This window comes from Phodopus roborovskii, unplaced genomic scaffold, assembly GCF_943737965.1.
Source record: "Phodopus roborovskii unplaced genomic scaffold, PHOROB, whole genome shotgun sequence".
In the NCBI taxonomy this organism is placed as follows: Eukaryota; Metazoa; Chordata; class Mammalia; order Rodentia; family Cricetidae; genus Phodopus; species Phodopus roborovskii.
In genome coordinates, this window is record NW_026126459.1 from 18,338,534 (window position 1) to 18,362,905 (window position 24,372).

Here is a 24,372-nt window from a genome sequence, read left to right on the forward strand (position 1 = left end):
TTTTTAAAGAGATGATCTACATGTGTAGTCCAGACTCTCATTTCTTTTTCTTTTTTTTCTTTTCATTTCTTTCCTTTTATTTTTTTTTTTTTATGTCTTATTTTTTATTTTCCCGAGACAAGGTTTCCCTGTGTAGCTTTGGAGGCTGCCCTGGAACTATCTCGTGTAGACCATGCTGGTATCGAACTCACAGAGACCCGCCTGCCTCTGCCTCCCAAGTGCTGGGATTAAAGGCATGCACCACCACTGCCCAGGGCTCAGGCTGGTTTTTAAACTCATGACCCATGTCTGGTGTGATAGCATAGAAAGAAGCAAACAAACAGAACCTCTTTCTGAGAGTTTCAACAGCGGGAAACTGGGTCCTGTTAGAGGAGGACTTTCTGGATCAAATGAAGATGGAGCACCACCCTTAGCAGATCACAGCAGCTGGGATTGCATAGCAAAGCACAGAGCCAATCTCTCAGCCCAGCATCCTCTAGCTTTGCTTGCAATTGGGTTTAAAGGCAGAACATCGGAGGTTGGCTTATTTTACAGTCTTAAGACATAGAAGGGTACCAACAACAAGCCACATATGTATTGGGCACTGAGATAATTGCTAGGGTAAGTATCTATTCTTCTCACTAGATTATGGCCTCTCCTTCTAGGTTGTAGGCTACCTAAGATCTCCATCCATTGCTGTCACATGAGGTAGTTTAGATGTGACATATAGACTTTGGCCACCATTGGGTGCTGAGAGTGAAGCCCATTTAACATCTTATTATTATTATTATTTTAATCACTGTAAAGGGGCTGACCAGTAATGGAAAAGCCAGTGTTTCACAAGGATTATACTTTACAGTAGCAAAGTCCTTGAATGATTTTAGGTCAGATGCTCAGGCCTCACAACAGTATTAAATGTATTGTCATGATTATTTTTTGAACCCAAATGATGACATGGACAGTGGTCTTGGGCTTATTTTTGATGGTGGAGTTGTAGATTCCCACTTCGGTTCCTTGGAATACTTGTCAGCTTTGATCCCAGGATAACAGTGGGTAGTGACAGTTTGGAATTACCTAAGGCAGCCAGAGGGCTCCCTGCAAGATTTGTACTTTCAAAGCATTGGATGTGCCTGATTTGATAACACAGGCCTATAATCCCAACCACCTGGGAGCCTGAGGCAGGAGAACTATTTGTATTTTTATATGGAATTGATAAGGCCTGTGTTAAGAATTTAAATGAAGATAGAGAGAATTAAAAATAATAAGTTGAGTGCAGTAACATGTAATCTCTGCACAGAATAAAACACTTAGCAGCTAAATCAAAATAATCCTAAATAGAGTGCACAGCTGCTGAGACCTTAGCATTGAACACGAGTTGTCACACTTCTAAACCTCACACTGACCCTGTGCAGTAGAGGTTTTTATTGGTGTTAATCCCACTGATCGAGAATAAGACCACTATCACCATTCTAATTTGAAGCAAGCTTTAATTATATACTGCCCAGGTATATGGGCTCTGGCCAGGTCCATCTCTAGGTTTCCAGAATATAGCCTGGATCAGGGTTTACAGCAGATTAAGTATTTCTTGTCAGGTCCAATAAGGCAAGCTTATATCCTGACATACCTCCAGCCTCCATACAATTAGGGGCAAGCATACATCCTGGCAGTTTCCTGTCTGTGAACCTCCTGCCCTGTGATCAATCACATAGGTACATGTGGGTCAAACAAACTTGTTTAGGGGAGTGAAAACATGTGGCTAGTTGCATTCTTTTTTAAAAAAATATTTATTTTTATTTTGTGTGCATTAGTATTTTCCTTACATGTTTGGCTGTGTAATGATGTAGGATCCAGAAGTTACAGGCAGTTGTGAGCTGCCATATGGGTACTGGGACTTGAACCCAGGTCCTCTGGAAGAGCAGTCAGTGATCTTAACCTCTGAGCCATCTCTCCAGTTCTCCCAAAGTTGCATTCTAATTAACTCCTATTCAAAATAATAATAGAGGGGTTGACCTATTGTATAGTGAATTCTAAGGACCTGTCACCTGAAAGGTTAGCACACAAGTCCCTGAAGACTGACTCAGTGTCTCAATTGACTTCATCGCTGCTAGCCTTCTCCACACTTTAATCTTTCAAGCTGACTTTGATGATCAAAATAGGAGGGTTATGTAGTCACTTTATATACAATATCTTACCTAAAACTGTGGTTTCCTTTTATTCACAGATTGAATGTGTTATTAGATATGGAATATTTGAACTCTTGTGTAATCCTTGAACTCCCCAGTGATTTGTCTCACATTTGCTAGGAAAGAACCTTCCTCTGAGAGGCTGCCTTTAAAAATGTCACCTGAAAAAAATACACAGTAAGAGACAGATTGTTTAGCTCTATTGCTTAAAATCTGAAACAGCCGTTCCAAAGGGTGCCCAGTCAGCTTTTATCAAAAGCACGGTGTGATCGGGTAACTGCTTCGAAGCCAGCCTGTAGATTTGGTAGACAAGTCAGTTCCTAGAGAAAAGGACACTGTGCCTCTGGGGTTCTTCAGGAGGCTTGAGTATCTGAGGTATCGATTCATCCTGTGTAGGGCAGGGAATGATGGAGCTGGGGTATGAAAAGGACTGGGAGCTGTGGACATCACAGGAGACTGGCATATACCTGAGCATTGCTGCCAGGAGAGAACTCCTGCTTCCTCACACTGAATCTGGTTTGCATGGAGGGTTCCAGTCTGCCTTGGCTGAGGAATGCTTCCATTAGTTTTGGCTTAGATCCATTCCCAAAGTGTTTCCTGAACTCAGGAAACCTAATGTGACCCCTAGACCTGTGTTCCTATGGTTTTGGACTTTCTAGACTGGATGCTTCAGGACTAGAATATGCATATAGGGTTTCAGATATTTTTTTTTAAAAAGGGGGGGATTTCTAGCTTCATCTGCTTTTTAAAATCCCTAGTTTATATCTCAGTGTAAACTGAGTATAAGCTGAGCCCATGATTCCTGAATACAGAGAACAAGCACTGGCCAGTGCTTACTTGAGGAGAGGTAAATAGCCTGGCTCCTGCTTTCCTCCGGTTGAATTCCTGAAGCAGACCTTGGCGCCTAAGGTTTTAGGCTTCTTCAGAGAATGAACTGAGGTGCCATGAGAAAGACAAAAGGCAAATGAACTTTGATCAAAAGGGCAGATTCAGACTATCACATTTCCTAGCATAGTGAGGAAAGGTCTCCATGCATTATTCTCTTTCCATTCTCTACACCTTGCAGTACCAAAATACTGCCTGTCATTGTTTCTTTTGTTCTTTAAGTCACATTTTTTTGGACCAAGATGAGTTGAAGATAATCTGAATCTGAAGATAATCTGGAGGTTGTAGGTAAGGTTCCTAAGCAACCTTTGCATTTTATACTAAATTTCATTCCTCACGATGTGGGTGGGCCCAGTAACCTCTCCTGCTGTACAAATCCTAGGACTGTTGAAAATAAAATGCAGCTGGATGGATTTTTAAAATGCACAGACAAGCTTACCCTGAAACAGGACAGAGTAAGAGGGGAAGTGCAGAAGGACATGGGTTCCAGGCAGAGACTTGGGGACTTCAGTTTCAGCCTTTGGCAGAGACCAGAATTGAGGATTTGGGCTGTGTGCTGGCTAGCTTTATGTCTATTTAACATAATATAGAGTCATCAGAGAGGAGGGAGTGTTCATCCCACCAATAGAGAACAAGGCCACTACCACAACTGAAAGCCAAATTTGAAGCAAGCATTAATTAAATTCTGGTCAGGTAGATGGGCTATGGCCAGGTTCACACCCAGGTTCCTGGGAAATGGTCCTGTGTTACAATTTGCTGCAGTTTAAGAAGGAAAATCTATAATTCATAGCATCTCCCATCAAGTCCAATAGGGGGCAAGCATACATCCTGAAGTATCTCCAGCCTACATGCAATCAGAGGCATGTGTCTATCCAGATGCATTTCCTGCCTGTGAACCTCCCTCATGTGATTAAGCACATAGGTAAAGATGGGTCAAACAAACTTGTTTAGGGGAGTGAAAACATGTGGCTTGTTAGTTCCCATAAACAATAGCCTCCAGCATTTCAGGAACCATCTGTCCTTGGGTAAGGGGCTTGCAGATCAGAGGCATTTTTGTTCCATGGATCTTTAAGGCATAGTAATTAAAACTTAAAATGTAACCATGGGTTTCACAGGAGCCTCAGCTGAGAAAATGCTGTAGGGCTGTAGACAAGCCTGTGGAGCAATTTCTTAATTAGTGATTGATGAGGGAGAGCCAGGCCACTGTGGGTGATGGCATCCCCTGGGCTGGTGGTCCTGGGTTCTATAAGGAAGCAGGTTGAGTGAGCTCTGATGAACAAGTCAGTAAGCCACACACTGCCCCCTCCCGGGCCTCTGCATCAGCTCCTGTCTCCAGAACCCTTCCTTGTTTGAGTTTCTGCCTTGGCTACTTTTAATAATGAACTATGATATGGAAGTGAAGCAAACCCTTTCTCAAGGTGCTTTTGGTTATGATGTTTCATCATGGCAATAGAAGCCTGAACTAAGACAGACTGGATATGGGAAATGAGAAGTCCTCTTGGTAGAAGATTCTGGACTGTGCAACGGAGAAAGAGTGAAATGCCACAGGAGGGCAGACACATCCAGGCAGCTGTGAAGTGTGCTCCCCCTAACCTGTGCTTTGTGGGGCAGAGCTCTCCCAGAGCATTCACAGTCATAGATGCCGTTTCGAGCTTCTAAGTCAGCTTTTTCTCCTGGCCCATGTCACAACCATGGATATTTCCTTTGACCATTCAGGTTCTTAACTTCCCCGAGGCCTCCCAGTAACTTGCAGACTTCCCAATTTTTTGAATATAGCAATTTACTTTCCTATTGTCTCAGCTACTTCTTTTGAGGTTGGGGTAGGGGAGGTTGAAACAGGGTTTCTCTTTAGCTTTGGAGTCTGTCCTGGAACTTGCACAGTAGACCATGCTGGCCTGGAACTCACAGAGAACTGCCTGCCTCTGCTTCCTGAGTGCTGGGACTAAAGGTGTGAGCCGCCACTGTGGGCTCCTGCCTCAACTTCTGTCCACTCTGACTTGCCTGAATATGTCTTTTAATAACCAAAATTGTGCTAATGCATTTTCAATCAAAATAACCAATGCCTCTAAGGGTCTGCTTGGCCAAGCAGGATGTGTGTGAGGGGGTGAGAGGCAAGTGTGGGTGAAACCACCACAGCGTGTTTTTGCTTTAACATAGGTGTGCATCCTCTACAGTTGGCCTACTGATCTCTTAGGAGAGAAAAGCAGAAACACTCAAAGAAAAAGGAAAGCACGCATTCACACTAGAGTGTGGTAGCCACCATATAAAGGCTGGAGATTAGTGCACACAGGACCAAGCCCTCCAGAAAGCAAACCCTAGGACAAGACTGGAAGCCATTATCTTTCACAGTGCTGGGGATGTTTCCTGATTCTAGTGGTCTCTTCTGTGGTCCAATAGCTGCAAGAGCTGTGAGATTAGTATCTCTGTATTAAATCTGGGCGAGCTCCAATTGCTGCATCTCTTTGGCTTTCTGCTTTAATCTCAGCTGTTCTGGATCTTTATTTGAATGGCTCTTGGCTGCTCTGAGCAACATCTCTCTTTCTTCTAGATCCTTCCTCTGTTTCTCCAATTGATCTAGCTTTTCAAGAAATTTGAGCTGTGATCTGGTGTCAGTAGATAAGATGTAATTTGATGTCATTCGATGCTGAGCAATTGTCAGTTTTTCTAGAAGGCCCACAATCTATCTTGTGTTGCATGGGAGATCAAGTTCACAGCATCAGAGTTAAGTTCTGTAATGTCATGCTTTTCACCAATGTCTAATTGGTGTCTAATTCTCTTTTGTAGAGCTCCAATAAAAAGAAATGGTTCTTCTTTACATGACTGAATGAGTGTGACAACAAATTCAGAATGTGTTGCTAAGATGTAGGCATTTTCTTCATCAAGGTTGACCTCTGCCATGCAAGTCACATCATTGATGCCATCTTCACTTCTGAAGCATGGTGCTATATTCTCTTATTTTATTGTTCTGAATAGAAGGTGTTTGAGCTTGAAGAAAGAGAAGTTTATTTCTAGGTGGAGTAATTTGCTTTATGATGGGAGTAGTAGGCACTGGCACCTTCATCCCACATTTCTGAGTGGTCAATGGTGAGGAATGGGAAATGGTGGTCACTTGATTTGCATTGCCTCCTGAAGGCTGTTGGACTACTAATTGCTTGACTTGGATGGCCTGTGGAATGCCAGCTGATTATGGAAGACGGGGCCTGGCTGTGCAAGCTTGATCTGCACTAGAGTGCCAATGATGGGCTTGTCAAGCAGAGGTAATGGCAGGCTTCACAGATAGAAGGCAGACGGGTGCAGTTGAAGTTTCTTCAAAAGTTACTGATGGAAGGGCCAGTGTAACTGCTGCCCCTGACACAACTGGCTTCTTAGGATGAATGGATACTGTTGTCACTGTATTTGGTACTGATGTTGTAAGAAGTTGTGAAGTCTGGAGCAAAACAGTTGCAGATGTTGTACCTACTTAGGAGTTAATTAGTTAACTGTGACAGTTACCTTCTGGAGTTGACGTGTGACAAGCCAGTTTTAGCTTGTGTTAGTTGAGCTAGAATTACAAATAGAGTGGATGGGACCATTTGTGCCTGAGGTTGCTGACTCTCTGGCTCCCCATACTGCACTGTTTCTGATCCCTAGTAAGGGGAATCCCTGTTAGCTAACTTTTAAAACTGAAATTGCTACTCATATACCTCACTGAAAAATGGAAAAACTAGAAAGTACTGGAAGGAATATGAAGAGGCTTTACATTCAAATTGACAATGGAAAAATGGAAATGGCATTATGAAACAGATGTGTGTACTGTGTGCCCAAGGAGGGTGGCTGAGCTTGGAATGCCAAAGCTGGTCCTTGTTCTGGTGATGGGAAAAATAATTATTGGTCAACCAAAGAAGAAAATCCAGCAAACATTTAGTTATAGTATTGCAAAAGAAAATGATTTGTTTTTGTATTATTTTAATTTCCAAGATGGAGTTCTTTCTTTTGTAAAGAATCTCCCGTTTAACCTATGTTTTAAGCATCTAGTGCTTCTCAAAACTTCTAACTGCTGGCAAAAACATTCTAGGATGCCCTTCGGAGTCTACTTAGAGTTGCTTTCAGTGTCTCGCCCTTGGGATGAAGCTCTAAATATGAGCAACATGTTATGTACTACTCTCTGAGGAAGCTGATAGTCAACGCCCCCCCCATTTTTAAAATCTACCTGTGTAGATTATAACTGCTAAAAAATAATAGTGGACTGGGTTTGTGCTCTCCCCTTTAAAAAATAATAGTGGAATTGAAATCACATAGTGAAAGAATATCACACCCTCCCAGAAGGAAATTAAAGAAAAGTGCTAGAGGAAGGATTCAGGGGAAACACCTTTAATATATCACTCTCCATGTTCTAGGCTGTTGTAAGGGTTTAATTAGCCACAGTTTTTGTTTTAGAAAGTTATGTAAAATACCATAAATTATGTGTATGTTAAAAAAGTAACAAGAAATCTATACCCAAAGTTGTTTTGTATATTTAAATGCTTAGCTTTATTTTTTGTAAAGTGCAGCGTGCTCGCACATTTGTGTAATCTTATTGATCAGATGTTTAAAACTATTTAAAATACACCATTAAAATGATTATTTTTATGATAAAACAACACACACACATGCTACTTTTCTGAAGAACATTTTAGTAACAGGACTCTATACCAAAAGAAACCACTGGATGGCAGCAAAAGACATGTTTTTTAGTACTGATTGTTAAAAGCAGTAAGGGTTTTTTCCTCCTAGGAAACTGAAAAGGAATGATGAGGGAGGAAAACAAGGAGACTCTGGCCAAATATATAGAGATGACATGAGTTAGCCGGAGACTCAGAATTTCCCCAAATCAAACAGAGAAATCTGCCCTTTTCCGAATTTCCGAATTTCTGAGGTTTTTGTCTGTCTTAATGTGGGGGAAGCTTTCTTAAATAAAATTATTTAAATTAAAGTATGATTACACCACTTCCCCTCCCTTTCTCCTACCAACCCCTTCCATACTGCCCCTCACTCCTCAAATCCATCGTTGATTTATTATATATGCATACAATAATTTATACACGCACCTGCTGAGTCTGTTCAGTGTTGCTTGTGTGCATACGATTGATTTCAGAGCTGAGGACTTGGTATTGGATAACCAACTGAGGTGCTCATCCCTGGGAGGGCTGATTCCCCCATCTCTCAGCATTCCTTAACTGGCTCTAGTTCCTTGTCTAGGGCATGGAGTCCAGTGAGGTCTCCCCTTCCTGTGTTACACTGTCTAGTGATATTGTCGTTGTTCAGGTCTTGTCTAGGCATCCACATTGTTAAGTATCCATGGGTACAGCTTCCCTGTAATTTCTAGGAGTGACAGTCTTATAGCAAATTTCCCGATCTGCTTCTTGAGTTGATATATTATTTATGATTCAATAAAGCTTGCCTGAAGGATCAGAATGCAAAGCTAGCTAGTGAAGGATCAGAATGCAAAGCTAGCTAGTGCCATAGAAGATGGGCAGTGGTGGCTACACCTTTAATCCTAGGATTCAGGAGACAGAAGCAGATGGATCTCTGAGTTCAAGGCCACCGAGGGCTACATGAGAGTGAATCAGTTTAAAAGAGGAACAGAGCTCATGCCTTTAATCCCAGCACTAGAGAGGTATAAAGACAGGAGCAGGGCAGTCTTGGGCAACTAAGTCTCTGGACACATTGAGGCAGGATTTTCCCAGCCTTGGTAGAGGTAAGTAAGAGCTTCTCTGGTCTTCAGCTTGAATCCCAATATCTGTCTCTGGGTTATTATTCGTGCTATAGGTTCTTACAACCTTTCCACCCCTCTTCCAAAAGTATTTTAATTTAAGTTTGTGAGCATGTCTGTGGGTGAGCATACTGCAGGTGCTTCAAGAGGTCAGAGGTGTTGGCTCCCTGGAGCTGCTTTACAGTGAAACTGGCTGGCTTTGAGTGTCAGAAACTGAACTCAATTATCCCGTAAAAGCAGTGTGGGACCGTCCCTGAGCCATCTTCCCAGCCTCTAGGAAACTTTTTAATGGCATTTAAATAGCGAACTCTATAGCAAATACTTTGTGGGATGTGTTTGGCCTTATTATTGTGATTCAGGACGGTCTCCTATGACAGTATCTAGAAACACATGTGTGCAACTATGTACACATGTTTATAGACTTATTCCAGCATTGAAAACTGAATACTGTGCTTACTAATGAAGAAAACTAGACTTTCACACTCATAAAATACCCTCTGTTGGTGGGAAAGCTTTTCAGAACAGTTCACTATTTAGGGAAGGCTGCAAGGTTGATATTTCTAGAGTTAATCACAAAGAAAATCTTCAGGTTTTTAAAAAAAATTATATTATTATGTTATTATGTAGTGTGGTGAGAACCGAGGAAGTGAGATATGACCAGAGCACCTGGAGTAGGGCAGGTGGGAGGAGACAGCATTTGAAACACATCTGCGGCCTTAGCTTCATGTTGCTGTGTAGAGAGAGGCAGGCCAAGCAAGCAAGAATGAATAAGAAAGATACATGAGTGAGGGCAACTGGGACCTGGATGTTGGATGAGGCTGTCCAAGGTCTCATGCCTCTTGGGTCTCAAGCACACTTTACCCACTTCAGCCCTGAGACTCTCCTGTCTCTTCATTTTCTGAGGATGGTGGGTGCTCTGTCCGCGAGCATGTCAGAAGAATGTTGGCTTCATTCTTAATTAGGCTAAATACTGACTGGCGCATACAATTCTTCTTTTTTAAATTATTTATTTTTTATTTTACATGTCGATCCCAGTTCCCCCTCCCTCCCTTCCTCCCTCCCTCCTTTCCTCCCTCTTACCCTTTCTCCCACCTCACATGCCCCCTGACCATCCTCTCCTCCCATCCCTCACCCCAATTCCACATGTAGGGCAATGAATGGTGGGGTCATGTAAATCTGTCAAGTCATTTGAAGTAGGGACAAGGACTTCTTTCCTGTCTCTAGGTTAAGGCAGTATCCCTTCATGGGGCATGTGTTCGCAAGGTCCTTTTGTGCACCAGGACTACATCCTGGCTCCACTGTCTGAGGTCCCTTAGACTGCTCAGTCCTTCTGGCTGAGACCCATATTCAGGGGGGCCTGAGTCAGTCCCATGCTGGCTTCCCAGCTATCAGTCTGGGGGCCCGTTAGCTCCTCCTTGTTCAGGTCAGCTGTCTCTATGTGTTTCTGAAACCTGGTCTTGTTCTCTCCTTCTGCATCTGGATTCTAGTTTGACTCAGTGTTTAGGTATGGGTGTTTGCTTCTGTTTCCAACAGGTACTAGATGAGGGCTCCATAATGGTGGATAAGTTAGTTGTTGATCTCACTATCCAGGAAGGGCATTTATGGTAGACTTTCCACTGTTGCTCAAATTGTTAGCTGGCGGCAGTCTTGTAGATCTCTAGACCTTTCTTTAGGTTCAGTTTTCTCTTCAAACCAATAATGGCTCCCTCTTTTATGTTTGTTCTCTCTTTCTCTCTCTCATCTATTCCTATCCTGACTCAATCTTCCTAGTCACACATGCTTTCCTCTCCTCCCCTTCTCTTTCTCCTACTTCTTTCTCTCTTCATTCACTGCCCCCCCCACCACAGCTTCTTTAATGGAGAACTCCCACTTTAGGCACAATTTTCTTTTCTAAGCTTACTACTTTCAAAGCATGTGTAAAGTGTGTGTGTATGTGTGTGTGTGTGTGTGTGTGTAGAGGTGGCTCAGCTGTTATACACAGTTGTTTCTCTTGTTGAGGGCTTAGCCATCTGTAACTCAAATTCCAGGGGATGCAATTCCCTTTTATGCCCTCTGTGGGCAATATGGTACACATACATACATGCAGGCAGGATACACACACACACACACACAGAGAGAATACACTTAAAATGTCAAAAGTATTTTAGAATTACTTGAATTCTTTTTTGTTTTTCTTCTATTTATTTATTATTTTGAGCATATGTATTTATGCATACATGATTCTGTATGAGCATTATAGATGCCCACATGTGTGTACATATGTGTGGAGGCTGGAAGTCAATGCTGACTGTCTTCCTCATTCATTCTCCAGTTTATTTTCTTTTATTTCTTTTCACTTATTAAAGATTTTTAACTTATTTTTTACATTCCAATCCTAGTTCCCCCTCCCTCCTTTCCCTTCCACTGCCCCCATTCCCTCCCTCCCATTTTCTCCTCTGAGAGGGTAAGGCATCCCCTAGGAAGTGTAAGTCTGTCCCATCATCTCGTTGAGGCAGGACCTAAGCACCTCTCTACCTCTACCCACCTGTGTCCAGGCTGAGCAAGGTATCTCTCCATATAGAATGGGCTCCACTAAGTCAGTTTGTGTCAGTGGCCTTATATTGTTCCAGTCACTCCATTAACACTCATATTAAGGGAGTTTAGTTCAGTCTTATGCAGGTCCACTTTATTTTTTGAAACTGTATCTCTGTCTCTCAGTGAACCTGACACTCACCAACTCCTCTAGGCTGGTTGGCCAGCAAGCCTCTGTCGCCCTCTCCTGGCTGCTGTGATTTTTGTGTGTAGCTTTTTGTGAGTTCTGGGAATCTGCATGTGGGACATCAGACATGTGCATGAAGCATTTTACTGACTCCTCAGCCTGTCTCTTTGCTGTTCTTAAAAAAAAAATACCGTTAACCAACAGGTAACACACCTGAAGGTTTATGGAGTAGTGGTACTTGATACATCCAGTCCTCATTAATCTAGAAATAGGGCTAGGAGCCAGGTGGACAGTTTTATTCTCAAGCACAGTGGTTTTTGTTTGTTCCTCTTGAATAGAAAATTGGTTGGCCAGCTCTCAGTATATACTGGAATCTTCCTTCTAAGGAAGAAATATGCTTGTCTTTAATAGTGCTAAATCTATTTTTGGAAAATGGTAAGAAAAAATGAAATGGTCCTTATAAACATTTAACTTTTTGTATGATTAGGGGTGATAGACTTAAGCATAAAACTATTGATTTGAGTTATAACAAATTAAGAAAAAAACCCTGACAATTTCCCAAATTATTTACTAGAGCATCATGTTCAGGATAAGAAACTGGAGGAGGCTGGGCCTGGCTGGGAAGCTCCCTGGGCAGCTGAAGCAGCTGATGCATGGCTGACTGCAAATTCTGCTGGAGTGGCGCTTTAAATAATTTGTTGGCTTCATTCTTAATTAGGCTAAATACTGACTGGCGCATACAATTAATTCACAATAATAGCACCATTAATTACCAAGGCTGGGAAGAAGGGCTAAAGCTGGTTGTTGAGAATAGGCTGTGAGAAGAAAAATGAATCAAGGGGCTAGGTCTGGTCAATAGGGTTGATATTGTGGGGCACAGACAAAGAGACAGGGGAGAGAGAGAGAGGAAGAGAGCAAGAGTGAGGGTAGGAAAGTGGATAAAGAGGGGGAGAGAGGAGAGGGATCTGGCAGAGGGGACTAAAGATTGAGCATGAAGCATATTTATGGGAGAAATCCACAATAGGGTGGTTTGTTGCTATGGTAGCTTTGGCTTTCCATCACTTGATTTTGAGTGTATAAACATAAACAGTACAGGATAATGAAGTATTCGCACGACCAGCTAGTGTTGTCTTAATCGATGGGTTCCTAGAAAATTATTGAGAAATACAATCAATGCTGTGTCCTTGTGACTCTCCAGAGTCTACACTGGCTTTACCAGAGTGACACGCAAAGTTCTGTGATCGTTGTTCACAGATGCTTACTCCAACCTCTTTAAAGATAGGGTTTCACTCTAGTTCATGAGGGGCTGACACTCAATATGTAGCCAAGGCTGGTTTTGAACTCATAGGAATCCTCCTGTCTCAAGTTTCCAAGGGCTGAGATTATATATGTGAGCCACTATGCCTGGTCGTCACTAAATATTCTGTCAGCTTGTTTGAGGAGAAAAATTCTGACCCAAGAAACAGAGTCATTCAGGTGATCACCACATCTTAGCTTGGTGTAATAGTGTGGGAGATTTACAGTGGAAAATTTGTACCCACCCTAGAGTTGTGGCAAAGAAGCCATGTATGTGTGCAGACCAGCTGCTATTGTGTCCCCTCAGGAGGCAACTGATAAGGATCAATGAGGGTTAGTTTTTATCATGATAGCAGAAAAGATGTAAGTTGCTTTCTCAGCATGATGACTCTCAGGAAGTATTAAGATTCTGTAAATGAATCATGGTGGAAAAAAGTCTTTGGTCAATATTGTAACATGACCTCATTTATCCGGTCCTCCATCTCAGTGCAGAGAGGATCAAACCTAGGGCCATAAGCCGATCAGATTGTAGTTAAGTGGACCACAGTCCCCAGGATAGAAAAGATTACATTCATTGCAAATTATTATTACTATCAGGAAGGTAAAACAATTATTCCTAATTCATATAAAACTGCCCAAATGAACACCCGGCATCTATAGGTTTCACTCAACAGGAGCTTCTGAAAGTGTTTTGTGTGACTTGCACTAATGTATACATATTTATAAACACAGCTTACTTATGGTCACATAGCTCTGCCTGGGCTGTGGCTGGAGCAGGTGTTTATGGATAGACCCAAGCTGCCCCCTTTCTGTCCATGAAAACGAACACGTGTAGCATTTCACGGGGTTTTAAAAAGAAAATCATGAATAGAATAGGCTGCTGGGTGGTTGCTTGGTAATTTTGATATTTTAAAAAGAGAAGGAAAATTTGATGGACTTAAGGATGGTATCATATAATTGAATTGTGTGGCAGGCCGTGTGTGTGTGGTGGTGGTGGTGGTGGTGGTGGTGTGTGTGTGTGTGTGTGTGTGTGTGTGTATTCTATAGTCCATATAATAATAGGTGTCTTTATATTCCATCTCAATTTTTGCTTGCTGGTGATGACAGGAAATGATTACTTCCAGCTACGGAAAGTTGATGTATATTTTATAACCAAAGGCTCAAGACTTACCAAAATTATACAGTCTAATTTAACAAATTAATGAGACAGCCCTGTACCATCTGAGAACGTGACATTTCTGTGATGAGTTAACACATTTGCACTCTATTAACCCCACAGTAACTCTCCAGAGATTGATGAGAAACAGGAGATAGTTTTATTAATACAATATTTCACTATTTATGTCTTCTTGCTAAGGTTGCATCAATTGTAGCAGAGTTGTGTGCAGCAGTCTTGCTGCTGAGCTGGGATGGCTGCCTCCTTCCACCGTGGCTTCTCTGGGCTGGTGAATTGAGCTGTGCCCTGTTTGCCTAAAGGACAGAATCATACTAGCTTTTCTCTATTCAGCTGTGGTGAGGGCACCCTGACACTCCATTTTACAGTTTTTTTGTTTCCTGGAGAAGCAAATGTGCCTAACATAATTGAATGTTAGTATTAAAAGACATAAAGCTAAAGGGCTTGTGTGGTGTTACAGTATTGAAATTCTTTAGAAATGGGATACTAAAAAACTTGATTTAAACAGCACATTAAACAACATTCTCTCCTACTTTTTAAAAGCCCATTTGTTTAAGTCATTAGCAATAAAACTCAATTAAATAAAAGTTACAGGATAAGACTGGTGTAATTTTGTAGTGTTCCTAGTTTTCATTCTGTCTCCCAAATACACACATTTTAGATTAGGCTGGTGCTTCCCAGCTCTGCTGCAAAGTACAGGCCATTCAGTATCCTCTGCAGTAAGAGCAAAGATGTGTTTATGATATAAAATGTTCATATTCTGTGAGCTTGAATACTTCATTTTATTGATTTATTTTTGAGACACAAGCTCAGGTTGGCATCAAATTCATGTCAATCTTCTTGCCTCCCCCTCCTGGGTGCTGGTGAGAGTCCCCATACCTGGCTTAATCCACATGCTATTTGTGTGTGTGTGTGTGTGTGTGTGTGTGTGTGTGTCTGTGTGTGTGTCTGTGTGTGTAAGCAGAGGTTTACCCTGGGTACCGTCAGGGGTTCTTCATCTTATTTTGGGGGCAGGCCAGGGTCTCTCACTGAACCCAGAACTCACTGATGACAAGATTAGTTGGACAGTGAGTTTTAGAGATCCTCCCTCCTGGATCCTCCTTCTCAGCACTGGAATTATAGTACACACCACCATGCCCAGCTAGAATTCAAACTCAGGTCTTGGTACTTTTGTGATAGATACTTTATGTTCTGATCCATTTCCCCAAACCTCCATAGGCTAGTTTGTATAGATGTATATCTCACTCTTAATATACTACAAAACATATTGTGATTATATATTATATAACAACCTATTATACCTCACATATCCATATATTTACAACATCCATTGTTAGGTGATTTTAATGATTAATTTTTATTGTCAAGTTGATAAGGTCCAAGCTAAATACAGACAGTGCTATTCCATGGGCTGAGCTTCTGGAAGAAATACACAAGGAGAAAACGAGCTCAGCACCAGTGTTCATTGCTCCATACTTCCTAACAGTGGCCTCAATGTAACCATCTGTCTTATGTTCGCACCACCATCCTCCCCTGTTATGGTGGACTGTATCTTCTGGAACTGTGCACCAAAATAAACTCGCCCCTCCTTATGTTGCTTTTGTTACAACAATAGACATATACTTAATGCAGTGATCAAAACTGTTTGCTGATAATAACCATCTTCTTTGTATTAGAGAAGCTGAGGTGCAAACTTCCCTTTAAGTTTCAGAATGAATCACCCTGGCTAAAGAAGGGGGACTGCAAGAACATGCTCTCTGAGCTTACAGGGACATCACAACTGAACAGGCATCACAACTGCAAGGTGGTCAGAGTCTCACAAGAGGGGTCTAAGGGCTCGGAGGTCTGTTGGGCTTGTATTGAGGGAGTGTGGCCCTTATTTTGAAGACCCTTCAAGTTGTTCAGATCTTAAAATCTGCCTGCTGCATCCTTTCTCCTTATTCTTCCCAGATGAACTGAGAGCATTTGGCACCACTGGTCCCTCAGGGCCTGGCTTCACTAGTTTTAAACACACAGATTTCATTACCCACTTTGTACATGAATCACCAGTTATAACTTTACACTATAGTGTGAAGAGGGAGAGGCCCTCCCACCCCCATCAATCCACTGTATGTCCAGGGCTGTCAGTAACTAGTGCATGGAACTCTTTTGTCATACCAGATGATGAGTGGTGATGGGTCAAAAAGAAAAGATAAGACTCTGCATCTAAGTATTCTGGGTCAAGGCTGTAGTTACAGACTAAATGCTTGGGTCACTTAGAAATGAACAAATGGTGGCAAGTTACACATTTTCAAGAGTTGAATGACCCTTCTTATCCTCTTCCGAGCCTCCTAAATTTTACACACATTATGAAGTAATGTATGGACCCCTAAATTAAAAGCCATTGAAGTGTCTCATATTGAAGTGTCTCAGAAGTAAAATAATGAATAGTGACCCTGAGAATATATTTAAAAATAAGGTGCTTCAGTCAGGCTATGTTAGAGTGCTCCCCAATAACAAACAACTCCAAAGACTTCATAGGTCATAGCAATAGTAGATTTTTATTGTGCTCACTCACAGTCATTCTCCCATAGGATCTAGACTGAAATCATAGCTGTCATAAGAAACATTGCCAGGTGCTCTTGGTGACCTCAGAGAAGTAATTCAATATTCACCCTTGAAGTGATATTCAACACTTAATGCATGACTCAAATGATAATGATTCGGTCCATCAGAATAGATAGCGGCTGAGGGGCATAGAAGGGGCCTGAGGTAGGAAGACACATAATGATTTCAGGGGCAGGCCCACAGCCAGCAACTGTATACTTTCTGACACCTACCTCTCTCAATATAAAATGTGCCTTTAACATCTACCTTCTGACACAGTGTCTGCCTTCATGGAGAAAAGGTATAGGCAGATTAGTCTAAAATCTTTACACTCATGGTTGGCACAATTCATGGATGCATTTCCCATCAAAATTTAATTTTTATTCATTTGTATATGGTGATGACATCAGATGGCCATGAAACACAATTAAATGTATCACAACTGATCAGCAGAGAAGTCTGCTCTTTAGAAGTAAGGTAAGGTGGCTAGTGTGTGTTTTCTCAGTCAGTTCCATAGAAGTAAGGTAGTGTGGCTAGTTTGCACTAGCTCAGTCGATTCTGTAGAAGTGAGGTTGTAGCTAGTGTTTGCTGGCTCAGAGCTCTGCAGCTACTATGCCTTCTGATTCGATGAACACATTCATTCTGATGGGTGATTTCCTGTCATGTTTGTTCTACAGACTTTGAATATCATGCTTGGTTAGTAGAAATAGATGAGCTAAGTTAGTAATTCAAGAAACCTCCTATACAGTCGTCCTTCTAAACAAATGTATGAGGTCCTTGTAATAGGTCAGAAAAATTAAAGCATGCCTTATGTCTTTTTCTATGAAAATGAAGTGGGTCATAAACAGGGGAACTGGACCAATTAGAATAAAAAATCCAACTGAGGCTGAACATAGGCATGCTGTCTGGTTACCTTGGCAACTCAGCTCCTTTCCTGTGCCACTGGCGGTTCAGTGTGAGTCAGGAATAATTGGAGATAGAGAAACACACGTGCAAGTCAAGTCCTACTATTGGGAAAGTTAGGGAGGCATTTGCTGAAAGCAAAGAGCGGCATAATAAAGGAGAGAATGTGAATTTAACAAAAGAAAAAAAGGTATATGTCATTTAAGCAATACCCTCCCTGTAGCCTAGTTTTTATAGTTCCCTAAGGTGACAGGAAAACTGCTAAGGGAGGAAATAAATCAATAGTCCTGTCCAGCTATCCACTAGAAGGAATGACGAGCTGGCATGCTCAGAGCTAATTTGAGTTATATGGTCCTCCTCCGTAATGTCAGTAGGAGAGAGATGAGGAGAGAAGGGAATAACTTTGGGGGACAACTATATCTTGGCTTTCATATTCATGGAATTTTCAGCTAAACAGCTTTAATAGAGACCATTAAAGCAAGCTTGCTTTCAGGTGAAAAGTATTTTAAGTAATATTTGTAACATGATAATAATAAGAGTGTATTAACAGGTACAAAAAATTGCCACTCCCTAAGGTATAAATATCACATGACCCCTTAGAAATGTCCTCAGTGATGGACAGGGGAGTCATAGGCTAAGAGTTAGCTGACTAGTCTCATAGCACTTTCTGTGCTCTCACTAAAGTTTAAGAAAGTAAAATCAATTTCATTTTGCTTAAGGCAAACATGCCAGGACCTGCCCTTTTCACCTCAGCTCTCAAGGAATTCGATGGCACAGCTGGCAGGGCCAAGATGGCCCCAAAGATGACACAAGTCCAGACCTCTACTCCTTTTTCTTTGAGTGCAGCTCACTGCTACAACACGGGTGGATAGAAGCCATGAGACATCATGCTTAGACTAGACTGGTCACAGTCTTGTTTTCTGTTCTCAGAGCTATGCTGGATAAAAAGTGGGTGAGCCTATGGAAAGGCCCTGAGGCAACACCACCAGCAAAGACATGAGTTCCTTCAACAGTACACATGTGAGCTTAGAAGTGAAGCCCTGATGTAACTGCAGCCTTGGCTGACAGGGTCATTAGGAGTAACCTGAGAGATTCTGGATCCATAGGACCCAGATGGTGCGCACTGTTGCCTGGTACATAGAAACAAGGAGGTAAATATTTATGGTTTTAAATGTATTATGTTTTATGATGGTTTTCTAGCCGGAAGGAGATAACTAGTACATTGTCTTTTAAAAACTTTTTATTTATTTCTTGAGAAATGATTTTATTTTGTAGCTCTGGCTGGCCTAGAAATACTATGTAGACCAGGTTGGCCTTGAACTCTCAGGCATATACCTGCCTCTGCCTTCCAGTGATGGAGGATATCCTTCTGTATGCTGTGAATATGTTTCTCTTATTGGTTGATGAATAAAGCTGTTTGACCAATGGACAGGCAGAATTTAGCCTGGCCAGAAATCCAAACAGGGACAGAGAAAGATAGTAGGCAGAGTCAGGAAGACTCCATGTAGCTGCCAAAGAAGAAAGAGGCTTGGGCATCACCAGTAAGCGAAGGCTACATGGAGATACACAGATTATTAGAAATGGAGATATACAATTAAGAGAGAGCTAGTCAATAAGAAGCCTGAGCCATCAAACCGTTTAGAATTAATATAAGCCTCTGTGTGTTTATTTGGAACTAAACAGCTACGGAATGGGGTGAGACAGAAACCTCCATCTACATCTCAGTGTTGGGGTTAAAGGTCTGCACTGCCACACCTGGCCCCTAATACACTGTCTTTAAAATAGGGCATTCTGTGTTGGGAAAATTTGAAGGTTCTGAGAAGCACCCACCCAGAATGGTTGGAGAATTTCTGCACAAAGTGGGCAGATTAGTTCTCCTCAACTCTGTACTAAGTTTGTTTTCTGTCTGACATTCCTCTATATGATTTCTTCTGTGATGATGGCAGGAGGCTTCAGAACTTTTCTACAGCTGTAACTGGATAATGGGCAGAGAATTCAGTCTCAGATTCAGAGGCCAGTGTTTCACAGTGTGCACTGGAGAGGTGATCATTCCACAAAGATATTTTCCAGGGAGTTTCTGTCTTAGTTGGGGTTTTTATGGCTGTGATGAAACAATCTGACCAAAAAGCAAGTTGGGTAGGAAAGGATTGATTCAGTTTATGCTTCCATATCACAGTCCATCATCAAAGGAGTCAAGACAGCAACTCAGCTCAAGCAGGGCAGGAATCTGGAGGCAGGAGCTGATGCGGACGCCACGGAGGGAGGAGTGCTGCTTACTGGGTTTCTCCTCATGGATTTCTTAGTCTGCTTTCTTATAGAACTCAGCACCACCAGCCCAGGGATGGCACCACCCACAATGTTTTTGGGCCCTCTGCTATTAATCACTAATTAAGAAAATGCCCTGTGGTGGTCTTGCCTACAGCCAGATTGATTGTATGGAGGCATTTTCTTGAGGTTTCCTCATCTCAGATGACTTTAGCTTATGTCAAGTTGACATAAAACTATCCAGTACAGTTTCCTAAAGAACTCACATGTGGAAAACTTGTTAGTGACTTCCTAGCACCTCCATGGTTAACTGAAAAAGCACTTCAGCTATGCCAGTATAGTCTTTATTCTGTTGTTAGGATTGGGCCTGGCTATGGGTATGTTTCCCAAGTGGAGCTTGGTCTCCAGGGAGAGTACTTCACATGGTTTGGCACAGGAGCAAACACCAGAAAAGGAGTCTGGCAGATGGCTGTTTTTCAGGTTCTACTTATAATGAAGGAAAAATGATTGACAGGCAACCCGCTAATTATTTTTACAGCTATGCAATTTAGATGGGTTGTTTTAAATCAGTTTGTCTTGGATTGCTTACAAAACCTGGGTATTCAGTTTGAAAAATGGCTGAAGAAAGGTTAACTCCAGTTTGATGCCCCTATTATTCTGACACTGGGGTAAATAATTTACCTTTGCAGATTTTTCTTTTTTAATCCACTCTTTAGTTCAACACAATAACTTAGAATCATCAGGTTATAGGGGTCATACACCAGTCTAATGTAGGAATGATGTTATAACGCTGTTTCAGTTAGGCATGAGAAAGCGTCTTTATCTAAAAACCATTTCCACACTTGGCAGTTTTTACTGCAGCCTGTCCATGGACAAATAATTCTTCCTAAAATCACTTAATGCTTCCCTGTGAGCTTTGTGCGACATACAGATTTATATGTATATCCTTTTAGTGGGCAATGAGTTTGAATTTTACTTAGGGACATAAGAATTATACTGCAAGCAGAAATATAAAAAGATATAATAAAACCTTCCCAACTGGTAATGTCACAGCATTGCTAATCAAAGAAAGCACAAGAGAGGCGTAGAATTCTCTTTTGTTTTCCCTTTTCAGAATGAAGTACAAAATGCCCTTTCGTTGCTGTTAAGTAAATATAGAAGCAAAGTATTCTTTGTGAGAGATGTCTGTCACTGTGCAGTGCATATTTATCACCTCTTTGAGATTAATTTGAAATTATGATCCAGCCCATATATTGAAGCCCTTGGAGAGGGTTACATTGCACTTCTTCCATTCTGAAATGTAGCAGGTGTTCCCAGCTTCTTCTCACTTACCTTGAGTCCTGCCATCATCCTAGGCGTGGCCAGAATCCAGGTGCTCTCCCCATATCCTCTTTCTTAAATGGTTTACTGGTTGCTTCTCTGGTCTGTATGACTTTTGTCCATATCATATGAGGACTAATGCTCCATGATTCCACTTATAAGACAGAGCTAGCTATACACAGGAAATATGATATTATCTGGAGATGGGAAGAAGTCAGAGTTTACTCTTTGATGGGCTTAAAACTTCGTTTGTGAAAAATGATTCACTTCAAGAGGTGTGCTGTATAACATCACTATCATCAACAGATGTGTGTACTTAAATTTTCAATTAAAGTGAATGGGACTTTTGCTAAATATATTTGCAATAAAAATATTTTTTATTGCAACATAATATTGGGGAGGTGGGTGGAACGGGCTCAGTGACAGAGAAGTTATTCAGCATGTGTGAAGCACTGATTTGGTTCCCAGCAACACACACACACACACACACACACACACACACACACACACACACACTCAAAGAGTATCAGATGCAGGGGTGACAGTGTGGATATGGTAACACAGAATGAACATCTTACCTAAACTTGAACTGTTTCTCTCAAAGGAAATTATGTCTAAGCAGATATCTAACTAATGAATGTTGACTTCCAGGGCATTGGCAGTCAAAGACCAATAAAGAGGGATAGGGTGGGGACTTGGGGACCCATAGGTGAGAAAGAGAATTAAGAGCAGTTTATTGAGAGGCTGTGAAGATGGTCCAGTGGGCAAGAGCACTTGCTTTGCAAGAGTGAAGACCTGAGTTCAAATCCCCAGTATCCACATAAAAAAACATGGACATGGTGAGGGGGCAGAGACAGAGGTTCCCAGAAGCTCACTTGCCAGCCAGCAAAGCACATGAGCTTCAGGTCAGGGAGAGATCCTGTCCTCTCAGGGAACAAGACAAATGACAGACCAGAAGGCACCTTTCCCATCTGTATCTACTCAGAGTCTGTTGCGGTTCTTTTCTCAGTTTTGAGTTCTTTGATTTCTGACATTGATTGAAGGATTTAAAGAAACCATAGTTTGAATTTTAACCACAACCACATAGATGGTCTTTAGGTTTCCCTCCATTTTGTGGGCTATTTACTGACTATGCTGTCTTTTATGGTGCAGACGGGGGTTGTGGCTTGGTGTAGCCCTGTTTATCTACAACTGTATTTGGTGGGTGCATCTCTTGTCACATCCAATAGCAGTCTTTCTTATAGGAGTTTCAGGTCTTAAGCTTGTTTCTGCTCTTAAGCCTGTTTTGTGTATTTTTTATGTATTATATAAGTCAAGGTTCCACCTTACATTTGTTGAAGAGACTCCTTTATGCGTGTTGTCTCTCAGCATCTCCGTTGAAGGTTTGTTGAACAAATATGTGTTTCCTGCCCTCTTTGTTTTCTTGCATTGGTCTGTGTGTCAGTTGTTACCCTAGGGGCATGTTGTCTTAATGACTGTAGCTTCGTAAGATGCTTTGGAATCTGGAGATGTTGTATCTCTGGATTTGTATTTTCTTTCTGTTTCTGTGTCTGTTTGTCTGTCTGTCTCGGTTCCCCCCTCTTTATGTGTCTCTATGTCTGTCTCTATCTCTGTGTATCTCTGCCCGCCTCTCTTTACTTTATTCAGAGTCCTTTATAGTCATGTGTGAATTTTGTTTTACTCATTGGGAAATCCTGGACTGTGGTTGATACCTATAGTTTAAAGTGATGGGCAGGAAGGTTCTCTGACTATCCCTAAATCAAGATTACAATCAATTTTCATCAGTGTAATGTTGATCACTTTACAACTTTTGTATGAGCAATGTTTGTCTTAACAGGAAGTCCTTAGAAGCTGAACTTATGATTTTGTATATTTCATCAGCTTAATTTAATAAAACAAGACAGATTGTGAATTTTGGTGGGATTAGCTCTTTGCAGTTCTATTCTGGAGAGAGAGGACTGGATTAAATTGAAGAACAGAGCTTTCTATCCCCTTGATGATTTGACTTTAAGACACATTTGGAAGGAGATGGGTTCCTGCCTTTGTCAGGCTCTTGAAAAATCTGTAGGTTACTTTACTTATTTTCCAACCTAGCACAGAAGGTAGCCCTAGCTGGTCTTATTGTTCTCTCAAGCTTTAGAGTGTCTACAGAAACTCAGTTGTACACCTTGAATGCCACTCCTATATCAAAGGCCCTTAGTTATCATGGTTAAATAAGGATCAGGATAAACAAATAGGCCAAATAGATGTTTGTTCAGGGAGAAATAACTTACAACCTAGACAGATGAACACCAGGAAATTCCACCCGATGCTCTCCTGTCCCAGTCCCGCCAAGAAGAGAGCTTTTCCGGGCTCTTCCTCAGACCTCCTTCCACAGGTTGCATCCACCCATGGCTCCACCCCCCAATGGGCGTGGTCAGTGCCACAGAAGGACTATCTCACTACAATTCCCCTTTTAGTCTAAAGAAAAGATTTAGGCTTAATATGAAACTATATACAAAACAGCGAGTAACAAGTGTGCTCTAAGAAAAGGAAAATCGAGAAGAAAATGACCTACATATCTAGTCCTAGGGTAAAGGCATAACGAAGTTTACAATAGAGTTGTCCTAAGATGGAAAATGTAAGTCTCGTTCCTAATATATCTAACTAGGAAGAGAGAATAATAGTTGTGATAGTTTAATCTTCAACCTCATCAAGACCTGAGAAGGAAATTAACAATACTAGAGTAGACAGGAAGTGCAGATGGGTAACTTCCCAAAGGTGCAGCAAGGACAGAAACAGCAAGCTACCTGGACAGTCACCCTAGTTCTCACAGCAAAGTTGGTACACCCAGTTTTGGCTAAGGCCAAGAGAACTTGACAGACCACAACAACAGCAGGGAGGTAGAATGGCTGTCTTACCCTGACTTGGCAAGATCCTGGAGTATTCTATATTTGTCTCCTGCAAGCACATAGGACTGCATGTCCAAATCAGTGGTCAAAGTGGGGGCAGTTCTTTGCCCAACAGTCCATTAGCTGAGGCGAGAATGAACTCCAGCAGGAGCAACAACAGTGTCCAACATATTTTCGGGAAAGTGCACGGTGCTGTCAGGAGCAACAGTGTCTCATGTCAATGGACTACTAATATTAAAATATTTAAATGCCACGTTCTGCATGTCTATGAAGTGATTGAAGATTAAGCATCTGTATCTGACTAATCTCATAGGTACAGGAAACATGAGTGAAGATAATCTGTAATACTCAGGAACTTAGCTAAAAAACTGATTAAAACTTCCCTGAGTAAAGCAGGAACAAATACTTAAACGATATAACTATATACATATACATACATATAAATCCCTAAAATAGAGGTA

At 41.6% G+C, this 24,372-nt stretch overlaps 1 protein-coding gene across 2 annotated transcripts in view; it reads left to right on the forward strand.

Annotated features, from left to right (window-relative positions):
- The window catches only part of Tmem117 (transmembrane protein 117), a 435,767-nt gene that overhangs the window by 84,677 nt on the left and 326,718 nt on the right, over window positions 1-24,372 (forward strand). The gene's annotated exons all lie outside the window — the stretch shown is intronic.